Here is a 20,594-nt window from a genome sequence, read left to right as displayed (position 1 = left end):
AAAAAATTTAAAACAATAAAAGCAACTATTTACAATATTAAAACAAACTTAGCTTTCGCTGATCCTCTGTGAGCATCTTCAGAGTAAAGTGTTGGGGGTGGAGAGATCTCTTTTTTTTATTGTAAATATTTATTAAGTTTTTAAAATTTTACAAAAACAAAACAACCCATCCCCAAACCTCCCCAACCCTCCCATTCCTCCCCCGACCTTCCCAGAGCTGAACATAGGCTTAATTAAAATGTCTTCAAATAATCTAAAAAAAAATGTAAACCATGAATAAATCTAAATACTGAATACATTAATTAAACAAACTATAAGATAATTAACAATAATATATGTATATAAAAAAACATAAATACCAGAAAAATAATACTTGAGAAAAAAAAAGACTAAAGAAAAAGAAAAAAGAGAAAGATAAAAAAAGTATATAAAAAAAAGAAAAAGAATAAAACCTATAAAATATTTTAAATTATAAATATAAGTTATTAAAAAACTAAATAGTATTTTTTAATATCCAACTTATATTGTATAAAATCTATCCATTTTTTCCATACGGCAAAATACTTCTCCTGCGATGATCCTTCAAGAAAGCTGAAATCTTTGCCATTTCCGCCAGATAAGAAACTTTAAAAAACCACTCTTGCAAAGTAGGCAAAGATTCCTTCTTCCAATATTGCCCTACTAACAGCCTTGCAGCTGTAATTAAATTCAACATCAATGTGATCTCTTTAGTATCACAATCAGTAACAATACCTAATAAAAACAATTGTGGGGTAAATTTTACCGTCCTTCTAAAAATTCTTTGAATATTCCACCATATCTTAATCCAAAAGGCTTTTATATTTTTACACGACCACCAAATACGATAATAATTAGCATCCAAACAACCACATCTCCAACATTTAGGCTGTAAGTCAGGATACATACAAGACATTTTTTTGTGGATCAAAGTGCCATCTGTAAAACATTTTATAAAAATTCTCCCTTAAATTCTGGGCTTGTGTAAATTTGACATTCCTCACCCAAATAATTTCCCAGGTATCTAGTAAAACTGGTTCGCCAAAATTTTGTGCCCATTTGATCATACAATCTTTAATTAATTCTGCCTCTGAATCCAATTCTACTAGCACCCCATAAATTCTCTTGATATGAGTTCGTCTTTGGTCTTTTACTTGTTTAAAAAATTTTTCATCTTCTCTAAGTAAACCCACATTACAATCCAACTTCCATCTATCCACTATTTGTCTATACTGAAACCATGAATATTTAATATTTTCTTGTGCTAGATTTTCCAAAGATTTTAACTGCCAATTTTTACCATCCCATCTAAGTAGTTGTGAATAAGAGACACCATCCATCTTAACTCCTCTCCTTATCCCCTCTATCGCATGCCCAGGTATAGCCCATAATGGAATTTTAAAATCACTTCTACAATATTTCCTCCAAACCCGAAATAAAGAAATCCTTATAATATGATATTTAAAAACCCTATCAACTTTTTTATTAAAAATTAAATAGGCATGCCATCCAAAAAGTAAATCCCAGCCCTCCAAGAGGAGTATTTCTACATTTGTTAAATTAACCCAATCACTAATTAATGTTAAAACCACCGCATCATAGTACAGTTTCAAATTCGGTACCTTGAGTTCACCTCTCTCACGAGTGTCTTGTATTATTTTAAGCTTTACTCTTGGTTTTTTCCCCGCCCAAATAAATTTATTGATACCTTTCTGCCATTCATTTAAATTAACCTCATTCTTTAAGATAGGTATCATTTGAAATAAAAAAAGGAACTTTGGCAGAACATTCATTTTAATCACCGCAATTCTTCCCAAAAAGATAATTGCAATTTCTCCCAGTTTTTCAAATCTCTTTGTATCCTGACCCATAACCTTTCATAATTATTTTTGTACAATTTTACATTAGAAACAGATAAAATAACCCCCAAATATTTTACCTTATCAACAACCTCAAAATCTGTCAACTTAACCAAAGTCTGCTTATCCAAATTGGTCATATTTTTGGGTAATATTTTAGTCTTATTATTATTAATTTTAAAACCCGAAACCCGTCCATATTGGTGTATCAATTGTAATAACTCTACTACGGAATAAGTAGGTTGGGACAGGGTAACCACCAAGTCATCTGCAAAAGCTCTTCATTTATATTCTTTTTTATTAACTTCTATTCCTTTTATTTCCTGTGATTCTCGAATTTTAATCAACAATATTTCCAAAGTTAAAACAAACAGCAGTGGTGACAATGGACATCCCTGTCTAGTCCCCTTTTCTATTGTAAAAACCTCTGATAAGCCCCCATTAACAATAAGTTGTGCCGTTTGTTTTTGATAAATAACACCCAAAGCTTGTAAAATCTTTTCTCCAAAGTTCATTTTCTCAATTAATCTTAACATAAATTGCCAATTCAATTGGTCAAAAGCTTTTTCAGCATCTAAAAATATCAATCCTGCAGGAACTTGATTATTTTTGTCTAGATATTCTAATAAATTAATAATCTGTCTGACATTATTCTTCATGTACCTTCCAGTTATAAAACCCATTTGATCCTTATGTATAACCTGATGCAAAACCCTCATAAGCCTATTACCCAAGATTTTTGCAAAAATCTTATAATCTACATTTAAAAGAGATATAGGTCTATAATTCTTTGGTAAGGTAAGATCTTGATCTTCTTTTGGGATTAAAGATATAAAAGCTCTACCCCATAACGGGGGAATCTCTAAACCCTGTAATATATTATTAAAAAGCTCTCTTAAAGGTTGAATCATCTCTTGTACCAAAGTTTTATAATAAATAGATGTCAGACCATCCGTACCCGGTGCTTTGCCTAATTTTAATTCTTTAATCACTATCTCAATTTCCTCACTAGTAACTAAACCATTAATTTCTTGTTTCTGATCTTCTGTTAATTTAGGAAAGTTGGCTTCATTTAAATAATTATCTATATCTAAAGCCTGTATTTTAGTATTCTTATATAATTTTTGATAATAATCTAAAAAAGATTTCTTAATCAAGTCCTTATGATATACCAATTTACCATTATAATTTATTTTATCTATAATTCTCTGTCTCTGTTTCTTTCTTAATTGATAAGCCAACCATCTCCCTGGTTTATTAGCATTGCAAAATGTATTTTGTTTCATATACAGTAAGTTAGTTGCAGTTTGATCAGCCATCAACATATTAAATTGTGTTTTAAGCAATTTTATAGATTCTTTAACCTTTTCATCTGTGGGATTTGAGATCAAAATTTTTTCTTTTAATTTAATCTCATCTTCCAATTCCTTACGTTTCTGAATCTGCTTTTGTCTATGAACATTATTCATTTGTATCAAAATCCCACGCATGAAGGCTTTACCTGCATCCCATACCATTGACATTGAAGTTCCCTTATACATATTTAAAGCAAAATAATCCTTTAAGTGCTCCTTTAATTTTTGAACATTCTTTTCTTGTCTAAATAAATTTTCATTCATCCTCCACGATCTCCTCTCCTCTCTTTCATCAACCAACTCCATCCAAACTGGACTATGATCCGTCAATGTCCTAGGAAAAATTTTAACATTCTTTACCCTAAAATATAAATCAGTTGTAATAAAAAAAAATCAATTCTTGAAAAAGATTGATGTCTATCTGAAAAGAAAGTAAAATCTCTCTCCTCCTGATTGCGTTCACACCAGTAGTCTCGTAGCTCCCAGTCCTCTTTCAAATCAAAAAAAGCTTTAGGTAATTTAGCCTGTTTAAAAGAAATAGAAGATCCTTTTTTGTCTCTTTGTGTATCTAACACACCATTCCAGTCACCCATTAATATCACAGATCTATAGTCCAACAAAGTTAGTTTCTGATGTAACAGTCTATAAAATTGTTCCTGTTGTTGGTTTGGTGCGTACAGTCCCACTATAAGTATTTTCTTACCATATAAGCCTACTTCAATCATAACATATCTCCCTTGAAGATCAGATTCTACCTAACAGGCTGATAAGTTTTGCTTAACATAAATAACTACGCCCCCTTTTTTCCCAGGAGCAGAAGATACAAAATGAGATCCCAAACGAGCATGGACTAAATATTTTTGATCTTTGGCTATAATATGTGTTTCCTGCAAACAAATAATATCATTATTATGTTGCTTTAAATAATGAAAGATTTTCTTTCTCTTCTGGGGGGAATTTAGGCCGTTAGCATTCCAAGTCAGGAGCTTTACCATCTCCCTTAACCAGAAGCCTGGAGAAGACTGCTTGAAGATCTGCCATTGAAGAATGTGCCGCAGAACTCTTAGGTCTTGCTCCTCCCACCGCAATGAAGCACTTTCTTGAAGAGATTCTTTAACTTCTTTCCTCTGTTGTTCCTTTTCCTTGTGTCTATGCGCTGCATGGGTCATTCTTTGCTCTTTGATCTCTGATTGTCGGGACCACTCTGACTGTAACTCTCCAACCGCCATCACACCTAGTCCTTCAGACTGCTGTTCCACGTCTTTACCATCCAGAACTTTCTGCATCATAGATGATGATGAGCCTGCTCCCAGGACCGAACTGTAAAACTTCTTTGCTTTAGTGACTGTATTAAGTCTATAACGCGTCCCCACATGGCTCAGGACAATACCCATCGGAATCTCCCATCTGAATGGCATCATTCTTTTTTTAAGTTCATCAGCTAAAAAAGCAAAATCTTTTCTCTTTCTTAAAATTTTAGATGGGATCTCCTTTAGAATAATAACATCTTGAGCAGCAATCTGAAATCTCTTGTTATAAAAAGCTTGTATAATTTCATTGCGCAGAAATCTCTTTCCAAAATAAATTACCACATCTCTTGGTAAATTTCTCTGTTTTGCAATCCAGGAATTAACTCTAAATAATTTTTCAACCTCTCTGCGTATTTCCTCTTTCTCTCTATTCAAAATAACAGCAAAGTCATTTACCACAATCTCTCTCAGGTCTCGCTGCATATCTTCTTTCAGACCCCTGATTCTTAAAGCATATTCCATCTCTCTGTACTGAGACATAACAATGTCATCCTGTGAAATTTCCATCTTTTTTTCCATGTCTTCAAACTTATCTTCCAAGATGTCAACCTTATCTGCAACCTCTTCGACTCTAGAGTCAAGCTTCTCAACCATAGAAGCAAGTCCTGATAGAGCCATAACTATATCTTGCCTCAAAATAGTGTTGTTCTGCTCCAACAGGTTCTTCACTTCCCCTCTAATTTCAGTTTTATTCTGATCTAAAAGCTCCTTCATTTCCCCTCTGATTTGAGTTACTGCATTTCCCATTATATCTTTCATGTCTTGTACAGATATTACTGGCAGAGGAGGAGAAGATGGTGGTGTAGCTTTAGGCTGTTGTACCGGTAAAATCGCAGGAGAAGAAGCCACCTTAGGAACTGTAGAAGCTGCTTGCCTTTTTGAAGCCATTTTTAAGAGAAAAGTTTTTTCTTATTTCCTCTTTATTTAAAAAAAAATCCTCAAAAAATAAAAAAAAACAAAGGAGAGTTTGAAAGATATTTCAAAAACAGAAAACCACCTTCAGAAAAAGAGGAAAAGTTTAAAAAGTTTAAAAAGAAAAAGCTATATAGTCCATAACGTTCCGTTTAACTTTCCCCGAAAAAAAAAACTTTCAAATCGCCATTTTACTTTCACTCTCCACACAAACAGAAAAAACAAAAAGAAAAAGATCAACCTAAACTAAAAAGCAAAATAAAACTCAATAAATCCAATCCTTTATCCAGCTCTGTCCGCTTTATAAAAAAAAAACACTCACCCAATCCCTTTAAGCGTGGAGATGGTAGCGGTGTTTCACTTTGTTCCCGAAGGAAACAAAGACAGTTGGGAGGTGGAGACAACCCGAACTCCGAGGGAGCTCTCTTTCTACCCCCCCCCCCAAAAAATCCCTGGGTGGTTTGAGATGCTCTACCTCTATTCAGGTGGTTCTCTCCCCCCTCCCTTCACCCGGGAGGGGGATTTCGAGCTGCGGGACAGCTGGTGACTGCTGTACTCCGCGGTTCTCACGCTGTCCCAGGAGGACGGCTACAATGTAGCCGCCATCATCGACGCTAACCACCGGAAGTCTCCGGGGGTGGAGAGATCTCTTATAAGCCTTGATAAACTAGTTTCTTGCTCATTGACCATGTGATAGGGCCATTCATCCTGACTGACCGTAATTGCCTTAACTGTCCCGCCTACCCTTGTTTGAACTCCAGTTCCACAACTTCTCTCTCTTCCCTCCTTGTTCATCTTCTCTTTCCTGGTTTTGCTGCGATTGGTATGCCTTCTGGCCATTCCCCCACACTCACTTTGGGCCGCAGGTCCAGATCCAGTATCCTAGGTGCTCTTTTGCTGCTTTTCCCCTCTCTTCCATTCCATTTATCTGCCTGTTGCTCCTGTCTTCCACTGTTTATCATCATGAGTCCTATTTTCTCCAGTTTCCCCTCACGTCTGGGTGTGTGTGCCTGCAGCCCTGCCCCATCCTTCCATCCCATCTGTCTGCAATCAGCTGAGCTGCCTGCTGGCTCGCTCCTGAATTCACTCCCTCTCATCCTTGCAAATCCTATTCTTGCATCCGCCGGCTGTCTCCCTGCGGTCATTCTGGGGTGGGTGCTCAGAACTGGCACTGTCAATGCTTCTCCACTGCTGCCCCCTCTCTTTCTTACCCTGCTGATCCATCCGCTGTTCTTGCCTTCCCCTATCTGTCCCTCTGGGCCTTATTTTCTCCGATCTTTCTCCGTGCTTGCGTGTGTGCACACACAACTGCACCCTATCCTCCTGCCTTATCCGCCTGTGCTCAACTAGGCTGCCTGCTGACTCACCCTCAGATTCACTCACTCTCCTTCCTGGTGCCATTGCCGTTAATATGCCCACCATCCCTCCCCCCATGAGCATTTTGGGCTGTACGGCCGGGTCTAGTATCATCGCTGCCTTTTCCTTTCTGCTTCCCTCCTGTTTTATGTGGATCCACCCGTTTATCTAACCTACCCCCATCTATCCCTGTTGGCCCCATTTCTTCTAATTACACTTTATTCCAAGCTGTACATCCACCTAGTCATGTCTTATTGCTCCATCTTGTCTGGCTGCGGTCAGCTGAGCTGCCTGCTGACTTGCTCCTGGATTCACTCTTTCTCATCTTTATCAATTCTATCCTTCCTACTGTTGCCCCCATTGATATGTCCCTCAGCTGTCTCCTCATGATCATTCCGGTTCACCCCGTATGGGTCCAGCATCATCACCTCCTTTTTATCCCGTTTGTCCAGCTGTTGTTCTGCCCCCCCCCGCTGCCTACCCTTGTTGGCCCTCTTTCCTTCAACTCTCCTTCCGGTATGGCCATACATGTGTTTGGACACCTCCTGTCCCTCCATCTCGTCTGCACTCATTCGGCCGAAATGGCTGCCACCCCACTCTCAGTTTTACTCCATTGCCATATTCCGATATACGAGTATATCCTGTCTGCACTCCAGCAGCTCGTCGTGGATCTGGTCCTTCCTCCATAGGGTCATTGCTCTCCTTAGTCTTCCTCCTTGCTAGCGCTGTCCGCATCCTGGCTTGCTCCTTGTGCGTTTTTAATGCTTGGTATGCTGGGGGCAATTTTATATGTCAGTTAATTGAGCCTGCATCCGAAAACCAGACCTCCTTGAGCAGGCACCCTCCTTTCGAGGTATCCTGGGCAATGGCCTCCGCCCCCATGAAGTGAAACGCATGCCCATTGCTAGCCATGTGTGTCCATATTTGCGAGTACTGCTCCTGCCTTTTGACGGTCAACTTGTGTTTGTGAACCCTGGTTTTAATTCGTTTGGCTGTCTCTACTGTGTAGTTACAATGGCAATCCTTGCAGTACACTCTATAGACCACCAATGATTTTTCACCCTCCGGCAATGGTTCCTTGGGGCGCATTGTTTTCATATGGAGTGTTTGGTCAGGTCGATGAGCCATGCTGATATTATATGGCGCTAATATGTGTGCCGTTGCCTCCAACACCCCCTGGATGTAAGGTACCATTGTCAAGGTTGTTGTCCCTAGGTCATTCGATGTTCTGTGGGGTTCCTGATGTCTACTGTATCTTTGAATGAAACTAGCCGGGTAACCGTTCCACTTGCATACCCAGTGTAGATGGGCACACTCCACTTGCTTGGCTTTTTTGGTGCTGCAATGTGTGTCTATGTGTGCAAACAATGTCCGAGTGCATAAAATCTTATGGGCCATTGGGTGGTTGCTCATGTAATGCAGCATTCTATCGGTGTGAGTCGTTTTCCGATATACAGTTGTGCTTGGTGCTTGACCAATACATCCAAGAAGGCCAACTCACCATTGGCCTCCTCCTCCACTGTAAATTGTATGTCAGGGTACATTGCATTTAACCTTTCCATGAAGGCAGCCTTTTCTGTCTGTTTAACGATAGCAAACGTATCGTCCACATATCTGGCCCAAAATTCTGGGCGGTAATCGGACATTACCTTAGATTCCAGGCACTCTAGTAAAGTGGGAAAGAAATAGAATAACATAAAATAAAGAAGAATAAAGTAATAATAATAATAATGAAAAATCACAAAAAGCAAAAATCATGTGTCTGCATAATCTCTGAAAGAAAGCTGTGTTAGCAAAAGCTGTATTAACAGTATGTGAATGACCTAATGCATATTTAGAAACATTGTATAAAAGTAAAAACTGCCTTCATTGTATTCCCATGAGAAATGGACCTAACCTGTGAGAAACTATCTGAATGTTACACAAAGTAGATTCCATATACAATGTAAGATTCCATCTATGCTTCCTTTGTTCCTGAGAACCTATAAAGCTTTAGTTTAGACCCTCCTCCTTGTTCAGAAATTTGTTGATTATTAAGTCACTTCTGAACCTTTTTGCACAAAAATAAAGATCTCTCTTTCACCCATGGAATTTCGTAAAGGCCCTTTATTTTTTTAAGGCTTTATTTTTCCACAAGATTTATGGCAACTTCTCCGCCGGGACATTTTTAAGGGCTTTTAAGAAAAAGGATTTAACCTTCCAAGACGGATTGCCCTGGTGGGGCCCCCCCTCTCCTAAATGACGACAGCTCCAAAAGCCGGCTTCATAGCTCTTGACTACGAGGAGACCTCGACGGAAGGAAAGGGAATTAACCCATCAGCGAAGCATTCCAGTCTAAGGATCCGTGAGGGTGACAGACAGATCTTAAATCAACAAAGGAGTCTGGAAAACGCCTGCAGGCAAGTATTGTAAAACAAGGGAAACCTGATCCCTTTTGGATCGGAAGAGGGGACTGATCACCCCCTGAGAAGGCAAAGGTGGCGTCCTTAAGCCTTCAATAGGCAGGATTGTGTGGCAGGTTAAACCATTGTAGCTCATGCTGAGTGATCAATGGTAGTGTATTAGAGAGATGGGTGGGAAAAAGTCAAAGGAGAGCGTTGACCAGACGCCACTCCAGTGCATGTTAAAGAATTTCAAAAAGGGTTTTTCTAGGGATTATGGAGATCCAAAACCATATCCAGCCATGTTAAAAAGATTCTGTGAATCTGAGTGGACTGCCCTGGGCGTAGGGTGGCCAAAAATGGGATCGGCGAATCCCGAACTCGTTGCACGGGTTCATCAAATTGTGACTGGAAATGGTTATTGGGACCAGTATCCCTATATTGACCAGTGGAAAATCAACATTGCAGAAAGACCAAGATGGTTAGCAAAATGTCAGATAGAATGTGAAAAGATATATTTGGCAAGCCAAAAAGCCAAGCCTCAAACAAAAGCTAAGATTTTCAGCCAGGAAGATAGGGAGGAAATTGCCAGACCACCCCCCTACGTTCCTAGAAGAGAAGAAGGGAGAATAAATCAGCGAATTCCCTCTGCCTGAAAGAGAAGTCCAATTTCAGCCAGAAGCCGGTGAGGAAGGAAAATTAGCAACAGCTGGATCCCTTCAAGAAACAGATAAAAGCTTGAATAACTTTGAAAGTGAAACCTCAGTTTCTAGCCGCACCAGGACCAAGTTAGAAATAAAAACAGAAGAAAATATTGCCCCTCTAAGAGAGGTGTTGGTTCCTGGACCAGATAACACTAATATTTCAATGCTACAATATGTTCCGTAACCGTGACAGGGAGGAGGAACGCAAATCAGATCAAAAAGGAAAAAAAAGTAAGTTGAAATGTTAGCCGTGGCATTGGGAGGAACATGCGTAGGACCCAATCAGTGTGCCATCTGTAAACAAGAAGGACAATGGCAAAGGGAGTGCCCCCAGAGGAATGGCCAACTCAGGGGACAATCTCGCCAGTATGGAAGAGGATGAGGAAGAGGAAGAGGATTTAGAGGGACTTTCCAGAGAGGCTTCAGAAAGAGCTTCAAAGGAAGAGGGCATCCAGTTTATCCCAATCAGACAGAGGAAAGAGAAGAAAACATGATCGGCTTAGCTGACATGGAATGGGAAGGCTGAAGAGGACAGGGTTCTATCGCTCCACCCCCAGAGCCCATTGTTAAAATAAGGGTGGGAGGACAGGTTGTCCCGATGCTAGTTGACACAGAAGCCACCAGATCTGTCCTAAATAAATCCATTGGCAAGCAATCAAATCCTTGTGGTAGCCGTATATTTAAAAATTCACCAACGTGCTTTAGTCAAGCCCTAGCCCAAGATCTTGCTTATCTGAAGTTATTCAGACAAGAGGATTGTTACCTTCAATATGTCGATGATGTCTTAGTAACTGGCCAAAGCAGGGAGGATTGCTTTGAAAACACATCCAGACTGCTCCAATTGTTACAAGATTGTGGTTATAGAGCATCCAAAAAGAAAGCACAATTAATTCAAGAGACTGTAATGTATTTAGGCTATGAACTTTCACAAGGACAAAGAACTTTGGGCCCCCAGAGAAAGCAAGCTGTGTTACAGATTCCCATCCCAGAAACAAAACAGGAAGTTAGAGCCTTTTTGGGAATTACAGGCTTCTGTAGAATTTGGATTCCTAACTTTGCTCTCACAGCTAAACCATTGTACCAAGCTTTAAGGGGACCAGAAAAAGAACCTCTTTTGTGGCAAGAGGAACAAACCCAAGCAATGAGACAATTGCAACAGCTCTCACCACAGCCCCTGCCCTAGGACTACCTGATATATCTAAGCCCTTTTCACTTTATGTGGATGTAAGACAAAATGTAGCTTTAGGGGTCCTTACCCAAAAACAGGGAAGTTGGAACCGCCCTGTCGCTTATCTGTCAAAACACCTGGACATTTCTTCACAAGGCTGGCCCCAATGTTTAAAAATTCTAGCAGCAGTTATGCTATTACTGCAGGAGGCAAACAAGTTAACCTTTTCAGCTCCAGTGACTGTTTATACTAGTCATGCCTTGCAGACAATCATTGACAATAAAGGACATTTATGGATAAGTAATCAACGAATGCATAAAATACAGGCTCTTTTATTAGAAAATCCACAAGTTACACTGCAACAATGTTCAACTTTAAACCCAGCAACTCTAATGCCAATTCCTGATTCAACCAAACCTGTTCATGACTGCATGCAAACAATAGAACTACAATATTCTTGCAGACCTGACCTTACAGACCAACCCTTGCGTAATCCAGACTATCAATGGTTTACTGATGGTTCTAGCTTTATGGATAAAGGATGTAGATACTCTGGTTACACAATAGTTTCTCAAACTTCTACTGTTGAGTCAGCACAGATGCCTAGTTAAGCCAGGAGATAGAGTGTGGGTAAAGCACTGGAAATCAGATCCCTTGAGCCCAAGATGGAAAGAACCATATACTGTTGTCATGTGTTCTCCTTTGGCAGTGAAAACCTTGGAAGGAAAGTCTTGGATCCATTGGAGTAGAGTGAAAGCAGCTGCACCTGAAGATCCGGTGACCTACAAGGTGGACAAGACTGACAAGCCTTTGGTGTTGAAATTTACAAGAAATACAGCAACGGGTTCCCAAGACACGGTGTCATCAACAACCCTGCTGAGACACCCCAGGAAGCTGTCTCTCTACGCACGGTGGAAGATATGAGGATTCTACAGCTCATAATATTTGTTAATTATTTAATATGCACACACATTCCTACACAAATCAGTACAATGGCTACACGAGAGGTCATAATGCAGAAACCCTCTAATAAAGAATTATTGAGTAGCACACACCAAGAAAGAGCAGAAACACAGGGAAACCAAGGTTGTCAAAACTGTATCAAAACTACAAAACAAGGAAACCAGATAACCAAGACTTTGATTTACCATACAGTTAAACCAGAAGGGTGTCAAGATAGTTCTCCTGACTCTTGTAATACAATAGAGCTACATATAAAATTTTGTAGAAAAGGTGTCCAATATCAGTGTTATAACCCGAAGTCTGATCCTGATCGTTGGGCCTTACAAATCAAAACACATAGAACAAGAACTAGCTATAAGGACCAGGCACTCTTAGGGATCTCCCAATGGAAATCCAATCCACCCTCCAGTTTTAGCGTCACCTTTGATGTTTGCAAAGCAGCTAATTATTGGACTCCAACATATGGTTGCGGAGGGATCGGTAATATTCACAACTTTATCCCAAAACATAAGTACTTGTACCCACCAGATGGATGTGCGGTCAAATGTAAGTGGTGGTCATGTATTAAGTGGCATACCCAAGACCCAAAAGAGATAGACCACATCTTGTTTGAAAAGAATGAAACAAAAGCAAATTCCTGTGGAACGGATAACTGTAATTTGGTGACTCTCACAGTCAAGAATGGCAGTTGGTTCCTAGAACAAAATAGGTGGGAAAGTAAGAAATGGATGTTTGGGATAGGAATAGATACAAATGGATATGACCCAATGTCAGAAATAGAAGTCAAAATTATAACTGCAACCAAAAGACCAGAACAAAAATCATTATTTTGGTCATATTATGAGGAAATGGAGAACCTACATATTCCTGAAGTATCTAGACATGTAACCAATATCTTTGTTAAGTTAGCAGAAGACATTGCCCACACTTTAGGCATGTCTAACTGTTTTGTGTGTGGTGGAACAAACATGGGAGAAAGGTGGCCATGGGAGGCACAAGAGTTAAATTATACCAAGGTACTAGAAATGTCTAAAAATAATAATTTAACCTATACAAGTGGGAAAGATGGTGATTGGGGTCTCACTTCCAACTTGGTAGGACACGTATGTTACTCAAGAAACAAAACAGAATCTTGTGTAGCAGTAGGTGACCTCCTATGCACAGGGACATGGGAAAACAGTAAATGGTGGTCTGGAACCAATGAGACCACTGCTATGGACCCTGGAATTAACAATGCTGCTATAACTATGAAGGTTTGTAGGCCTGCAAGTTTTGTTAATTCTAGGATGTATTTTAATTCCTTGCTTGATCCCCTGTCTTATAGCCATGATTCGGAGGATCTCAGAAAGTACAGCCCAATTAACAGCAAAACATGAAACAATGTTAGCCTTATGGGAATATAAAATGGTACCTTTAGGAGATCCGGAATCAGAGGTAGAATAATGGAAGTTTAAGCTGGAAAACTTCCAAAAGGGGGGAGTAAAGTGGGAAAGAAATAGAATAACATAAAATAAAGAAGAATAAAGTAATAATAATAATAATAATGAAAAATCACAAAAAGCAAAAATCATGTGTCTGCATAATCTCTGAAAGAAAGCTGTGTTAGCAAAAGCTGTATTAACAGTATGTGAATGATCTAATGCATATTTAGAAACATTGTATAAAAGTAAAAACTGCCTTCATTGTATTCCCATGAGAAATGGACCTAACCTGTGAGAAACTATCTGAATGTTACACAAAGTAGATTCCATATACAATGTAAGATTCCATCTATGCTTCCTTTGTTCCTGAGAACCTATAAAGCTTTAGTTTAGACCCTCCTCCTTGTTCAGAAATTTGTTGATTGTTAAGTCACTTCTGAACCTTTTTGCACAAAAATAAAGATCTCTCTTTCACCCATGGAATTTCGTAAAGGCCCTTTATTTTTTTAAGGCTTTATTTTTCCACAAGACTAGGACCGCCTCAGCGATGATACCTGAAATGGGAGACCCCATCAGCATGCCCTTAATTTGTTCATACATCGTGCCCTGGAACGTAAAATGTGTTCTCAGACATAGCTGTAGCAGCTGGACGACATCTTCTATCCTGAGGGAACCATGACTCTGTAATCCCTTTAACTGTAATAGATCTTCTATCATTGAAACAGCCAGCTTTTGTAGGATAGATGTGAACAGCGATGTCACATCGAATGAGACCATAGTCTCATCATCTTGTATTCTTACCACCTTTAGTCTTTGCAGGAACTCCTGTGACGACTTCACTGTAGTTGCACTGCCCTCTACTAAATGCTGTAGTCGCTGGTTTAGCCATCCGGCTAGGCCAAACATTGGCATGCATCTAAGTGCCACAATGGGTCTTAACGGGATCCCCTCCTTGTATACACTTTTGGCAAGCCGTAAAACCTTGCCATTGCCAAGTCCCTTGGTCATATGCTTCTCAGATCTTCTTCACTAACTCTCCCCCATCCTTTGAGCTTGTCTATGATTTTACTGAGCTGATTCCTCATGGACGTTGTATAGTATGTCTTGATCACCCTGTACGCACTGATGTTGTTAAGTAGGGATCGGGCCTTGCCAAAAGAAAGCAATACACAATATGTTAAAAGCCATCTTCAATAAACCCACAGTCACAGCAGTGTTCCTTATGCATATAGAATAGAATAGAGCTGGAAGGGACCTTGGAAGTCTTCTAGTACAGCCCCTTGCTCAAGCAGGAGAACCTATGCCATCTCAGGCAAGTGACTGTTCAGTCTTTTCTTAAAAACCTTCAGTGATGGAGCGCCCATGATCTCTGAAGGCAAGCCGTTCCACTGGTTATTCAGAGTAGAATAAGAATAACAGAGTTGGAAGAAAACCTTGGAGGTCTTCTAGTCCAACACTAGCAGGAGACCTTATATCATACCCGATAAATGACTGTCTAATCTTTTCTTAAAAATCTCCTGTGAGCAAGGCTCCCATATTATTTCGCATTACAAATTTCATATTACTTCATCTTAGATAATGCACTGGATACTATAAAAAGCCTTTTTCTTTTTATAGAAGCTTTGGTTTTTGTTTTGGTGTCACACAATTGTGATTGCTGAGAGACATGTAAGCATTCATTTTGAATCATGATTATTCAAAGTGTTCTGATGAAATACATATTTTTCTACTTGCATTTATTCATGTTGGTCTGATGGATATTATGTGTTTAAGATTTTCTTCATTATAAATCTCTTTCCCTCCATGTTTTTGTGAAAATTTTAATATGGAATATGCCCTGTTAATATCCTTTTTCATGTTTTTGTTCTGCTTGCTATTGGAATACTTAATTAAGTCTGATAAAGGTACATTTGGGGAAGATGGATGAGGTAATGAGGAAAGGATATAAGATTGCCAAGGATCTGTAAAGAATTTATCATTGTTATTTTTATCTAATAGTATATAACTGATGGATGACACCCTTTGATTCTATGTATAAATTGTACTATATACATAAAAGGAGTCAGGTGTCATACTCATTGTACTGTACATTAACAATAAGATAATACAGAAGTATAACATACAGTTGTGGAAAAATTATCTTGCTGAAATTATTTTTCTTCTATTTTTTTATTGAAGATTGTGCATACTTTTTAACTAATTAGCTTTATAGTCTTATTCTTTCCCAGTTACATGCATTGACATCACATTTCATACCAGGCTACTGTACAATGTTCTTTAAAGCTGTCTTTACAGCTTAAAATACATTCAGTATGTTCAAAACTGCAGCTGCTAGAAAGCATCTGAGCATCACGTATTTGGAAGCTTAGTAAAGTCTATGATGACTTGGAGATTCATCCTATTGAAATGTATTTAAGGCATGCCTTATATCACAGGTCGGCAACCTGTGGCTCTGGAGCCACATGCGGCTCTTTGAGCCTTCCCCTGAGGCTCCCAGCTTCCTCTGCCATTTGGAGAGAGAGAGAGAGAGAGAGAGAGAGAGAGAGAGAGAGAGAGAGGGCACTTGCACTTCCCTTCCCCCCCTCTCTCTCTGTAAAAAAGAGAGTGGCCTCACCCTGTTTGATGAGCTAACAACTTATTGGGCGGGGCTCCTGCCTTGGCTGCATCTCTGCAGGAAGCAGGAAGCAGGAACGGCAGGAGAAAGCTAGCCCAGCTATGCTGACTCAGGAATTCTGGGAGTTGAAGTCCATGAGTCATAAAAGAGCCGAGGTTGCCTACCCTTGAGCTAGCCCAATAAGAATGTGTGTCAGCTTGTTGGAGAACAGCTTGAAGCCAGCTTGTGGTGAGCAGAAGATCAGAGAGAGGGAGGTAAACCTAAATACATTATTTTGTGTTTTTACTGTTTTTACTCAGGATCTTTTGATTGGTTCAGGCTAAACAGTGCAAATGAATAAGTGATACAGTTTTCTCAGTTGAGTTCAGAATGGAATTTTTTTCCCTTTTTTCCAATTTAATATATCGCCCTAGAATTCCCTAGTCATATCCCATCCAGCTATTAGATAGACTTAATTAGCTTAGTTACCAAGATATAGACAACCTACATTTAATTGTTTTATACAGTATTGTATTTGTAAATTAAATAAGACAATTAACAATCAATTAATAAAATGCAGGCTATAGTCATTAAAAATCAGTAAGATCTGTGGTCTTAGATCAATATGAATTTGAATTTGCTCAGAAATCAAGTTACTCTAGACTTTTGACCCAAGATTTGAGTGACATGGATATTTCTGATCTAGTAGAGTTAAGGTTAATGTGGGTTTTAAAAATCATTGTGTTTGACGTGTCTTGTTGAGAAAATAGAATAGATACAAACCCAGGTTGTGCTCAAAATGCCTTTTGTGGATCTTAGCACAAGAAACATTTTATAGATGGGAAATAATAAGCCAACTTATTGTGAGATACTAAAATTTTGTCAAGGGGGTGTAAAATAAAATCAAAAGAAGAACTGGATGCAGAGGTAGGTAATTTTCAATAGGTTTTATTTACAATTACTAGAAAGATTTAAATTGGCAGAAGAATTTATTGTTTTGAACATTGTAAGACTGAGTTTTTACATAATGAAATTATGTACAAATAATAAACATGTAATTGCTAAAATGTATAAACACCTACTGAAATTTGAAACAGAAGAACAAGGGAAAGAATGTTTGATAAAGTGAGATAGAAACAACAGGAAACTACTGTGTTTCCCTGAAATTAAGAACTGGTCTTATATTTTTTTTTGCCTCCCAAAGAGGCACTAGGTCTTAATTTCAGAGAATGTCTTACCTTAGGACCACCACAACCAGGCCTCCCACATCCCGACACCTATCATGCTGCTGCTTGACTTCTTCTGTGGCTACTTGCCACCACTTGTGGCCGGCTGCCATGTGGTGCATTGTGCGTTGCTGCTTCTCCCAGCAGGACACTGCATAGCTCTTTGGGCTGTTTCCGCAGCAGAAATGGCCCGAAGCACTCTGTGGCCTGCCATAAGCAACAGAAGTGGCCCAAAGTGCACGAGCAGCAGAAGTGGTCCAAAGCACCATGTGGCGTCCTGCCGGAAGGAGTGGCAATGACTCAATGCACCACATGGCCAGCCACAAGTGATGGCAAGCGGCCACAGAAATCAAATAGAGGTGCAATAGATGTTGGGATGTGGACAGCCTGGCTGTGGTGGTCCTATTGGTAAGGTAAGTGGGTACGAGGCATGTGGGGCAGCTTCACTCCCTACCCCTGCCCTAGCTTGATTTTTAGGGGTGTGCCTCATCCCAAAACTAGGGCTTAGTTTTGGAGGAGGGCTTACATTAGGCCCACTACCAAAAATAAAGCTAACTCTAACTTTCGGGGAAAGACGGTATGTGGTTGAAAGGGCTAAAATACACATTAGGTGATAAACTTAGAGAGAAATTTTACAAAATGGTTTTTACCAAACCAGGGAATTTGTCTAGAATGTATAAAGACATTTCAAATACATGCTGGACATGTGAACAAGAGAATACTGTAAGTTTTATCATGCTTGGTGGACATGTTAAAAAAGCTAAAAATATATAGATTTAAATACACATACACTGATTCAGAGAATTTTAAGGTTTAATGCACAATTTGAAACCAAAGATCTTTTGTTTGAGACTGGTGGACAGACAATTGGAAAATGTTATGGAATTTTCTTTTTGTGTATGGTAACTGTGGTAAGATTACTGTGTGCACAAAGATGGAAAGATTCAGCACAACCTGTAATGAAAGCATGGTTGGTGAAAATGATGGACCTTGCTAAGATTTTAAATTGTCTTATTTGATTAGAGAAGTTAAATGTCTCATTTATTTTTTTCTGAATTGCTTTTGTGTGATCTTTTTTGTTATTTTGTACTATTGGTGCATACCTTGATTTGCAAGTAGATAATGACCGATCCCTGTTCTGAAACCTTATAAACTGTGGGGTTCTTGCTGCTTTCTTGTGTTTGCTCTGTTTCTTACAGATGTTTCATTACCAAACTAAGTAACATCATCCGTGCTAGTAGAAAGTGGCATTTGATCTCATTTTATATAGCAGTGGCTTGCTTTGTCAGTGTTGATAGGAGATATTTTAGTGTTTCCTAATTTGATCAGTTGATGAGTGATTTCTCTGAGTGCCAGGCTTCTTGATGATGATGAGGAGGAGGATGTTCCAGCACAGACTACAAATATTCTCTTATATTGGTACTTTATAAACCACAATTTGATATTGTTCTACTTTCCTTAAGCTTCAAGCTGAACTTACATGGGAGTGAAAGCCTAGGAAAGGGTTTGTAGAAAGCATATATTCAGAACTAAATTGAATGGCGAGCTTCAAGAAAAAAATATAGACAGACATTTGTCTGGGATACAATAATGTCTCCTACCTTGGACAGGGGGTGAATTGGAAGACTTCCAAGGTTCCTTCAAACCCTATGATTCTATGATTTTAAGATTCTCAAACTTTCAGTATTTGCTACCATAGTAGAAACATATTTTTGCAATGCTCATTATTGGGTTCAACTGGGACAGCCAATTAGATCATGTCATGGTGATTTGACATGACTGAAATATACAATAATTCTCTGGAAATTGGGGATAATTATATCTAGTGGTCTGCTAGGATTTAAATGCAGGATCTGAAGACCAGTGTTCCTCAATGCATATTCCCATATGTAATTGGGTTCTCTTCAAGGCTATGAATTGTATATTACCGCATTGTAATGAAACGTAGCAACAGTGAAAATTGAAGCATAATTAGTCCTTTAATTGCAGGTATGGAACAATATATTGTACATACACTCTGTAAATGATACCCTAATTTTCTATGTGCTCATGCCCTTCATGTGATTCTAACTAGCCATGGACAATGCCTCAGTGAGCTAATATTATATACATCAAGAAATATTTCTATATGCCATGTTAGTTCAATGCATTTATCTAGCAGATTATAAGCCATAGTGTAAAATCCTTGTTTGCAAATACTTTCATTGAGCAAAATAATTATTTAAACAAGGCTACTAAAAGGCTGGTGTTCAATCATTAACACACTGTTTACTCACAGTCACCAAATGGTTCATATGAACAAATTTTCAGGCATTAACCTTGGATTTTTAAAGCTTAAAATGGCTTTTGTTGAATTTAGAACTTTTTCAAACACTTCTGTAATGACTATTTTTGTGAGTCGCCCAAAATTTTACTTTTGTAAACCACCCAGAGTCATTGAGAGTGGGTGGACAGCCATATAAATTTTCATAAATAAATAAATAAGCAATGTCAAGTTTCCATTTTTGAAATGCAAAGCAATGTTTCTCTTCAGAATAGTCATAATTTGGGCTTTTGCAGAAGAAAGTGAAAACTGCTAAAAGTGGAAGAATGAAGAACCAACAAGGAGCCCACTTCTTTGATAATTCCTCTCTGAATAAGGAGAGAACTTGAGATCACCCACAAGTGCTCCACACTGTTACTCCATGAGAGTTTATAGCTAGAGAGAGGAAGACTGGAAGTTCTTGTCTTGTTTTAGGCAAAAAGCCAGCTGGGTGATCTTGGACCAGTCTAACCCACAACTCTCAGCTTCAGGCAATGGCAAGCCACTTTTGAAAAACCTGTCCAAGGAATCTGTGTGGACTTATCCGGATAGTCATCAGGATTCAAAGACTAAAAAAAAAGTACTTGGTATGTGTCCTCCAAAAACAGTGATTGCAAAGAATCCAAGGCTGCAGTATTATTCAGAGAGCCTGTATGAGCTCCACTAAGCAGCTCATTTTGAGCTTCAGCTATAAATTATCCAACTGTCATTAATAACCAGTCCAGAATTTTTGAGCAACTTTCTCCCCTGTGCATTTTTCTCTGTGCATTTGCTATCAGAGGGGAAAAAAACTTGACATTTTTAATAAGGAGCTTATGGCCTTTGGTACGTTCAAAATTGGTATTACAATCATAATCAGTGCCACTTTTTGGACAATGTGTGCTATGCCGCAGATGTTCAAAACAGACAATAATAATCTAGAATATCAACTTATCCAACGCTAATTCATATTTTTTTCTCATTTTGACTCTTAACGTTTTTACATTCCAAACACGTCAGCATGCTGGCTGGTTCTTTTTCAGATGA

The sequence above is a fragment of the Crotalus tigris genome, unplaced genomic scaffold (genome assembly GCF_016545835.1).
Source record: "Crotalus tigris isolate CLP2741 ecotype Arizona unplaced genomic scaffold, ASM1654583v1 scf7180000017600.4437325, whole genome shotgun sequence".
Lineage (NCBI taxonomy): Eukaryota > Metazoa > Chordata > Lepidosauria > Squamata > Viperidae > Crotalus > Crotalus tigris.
This window is presented reverse-complemented; position numbering follows the sequence as displayed.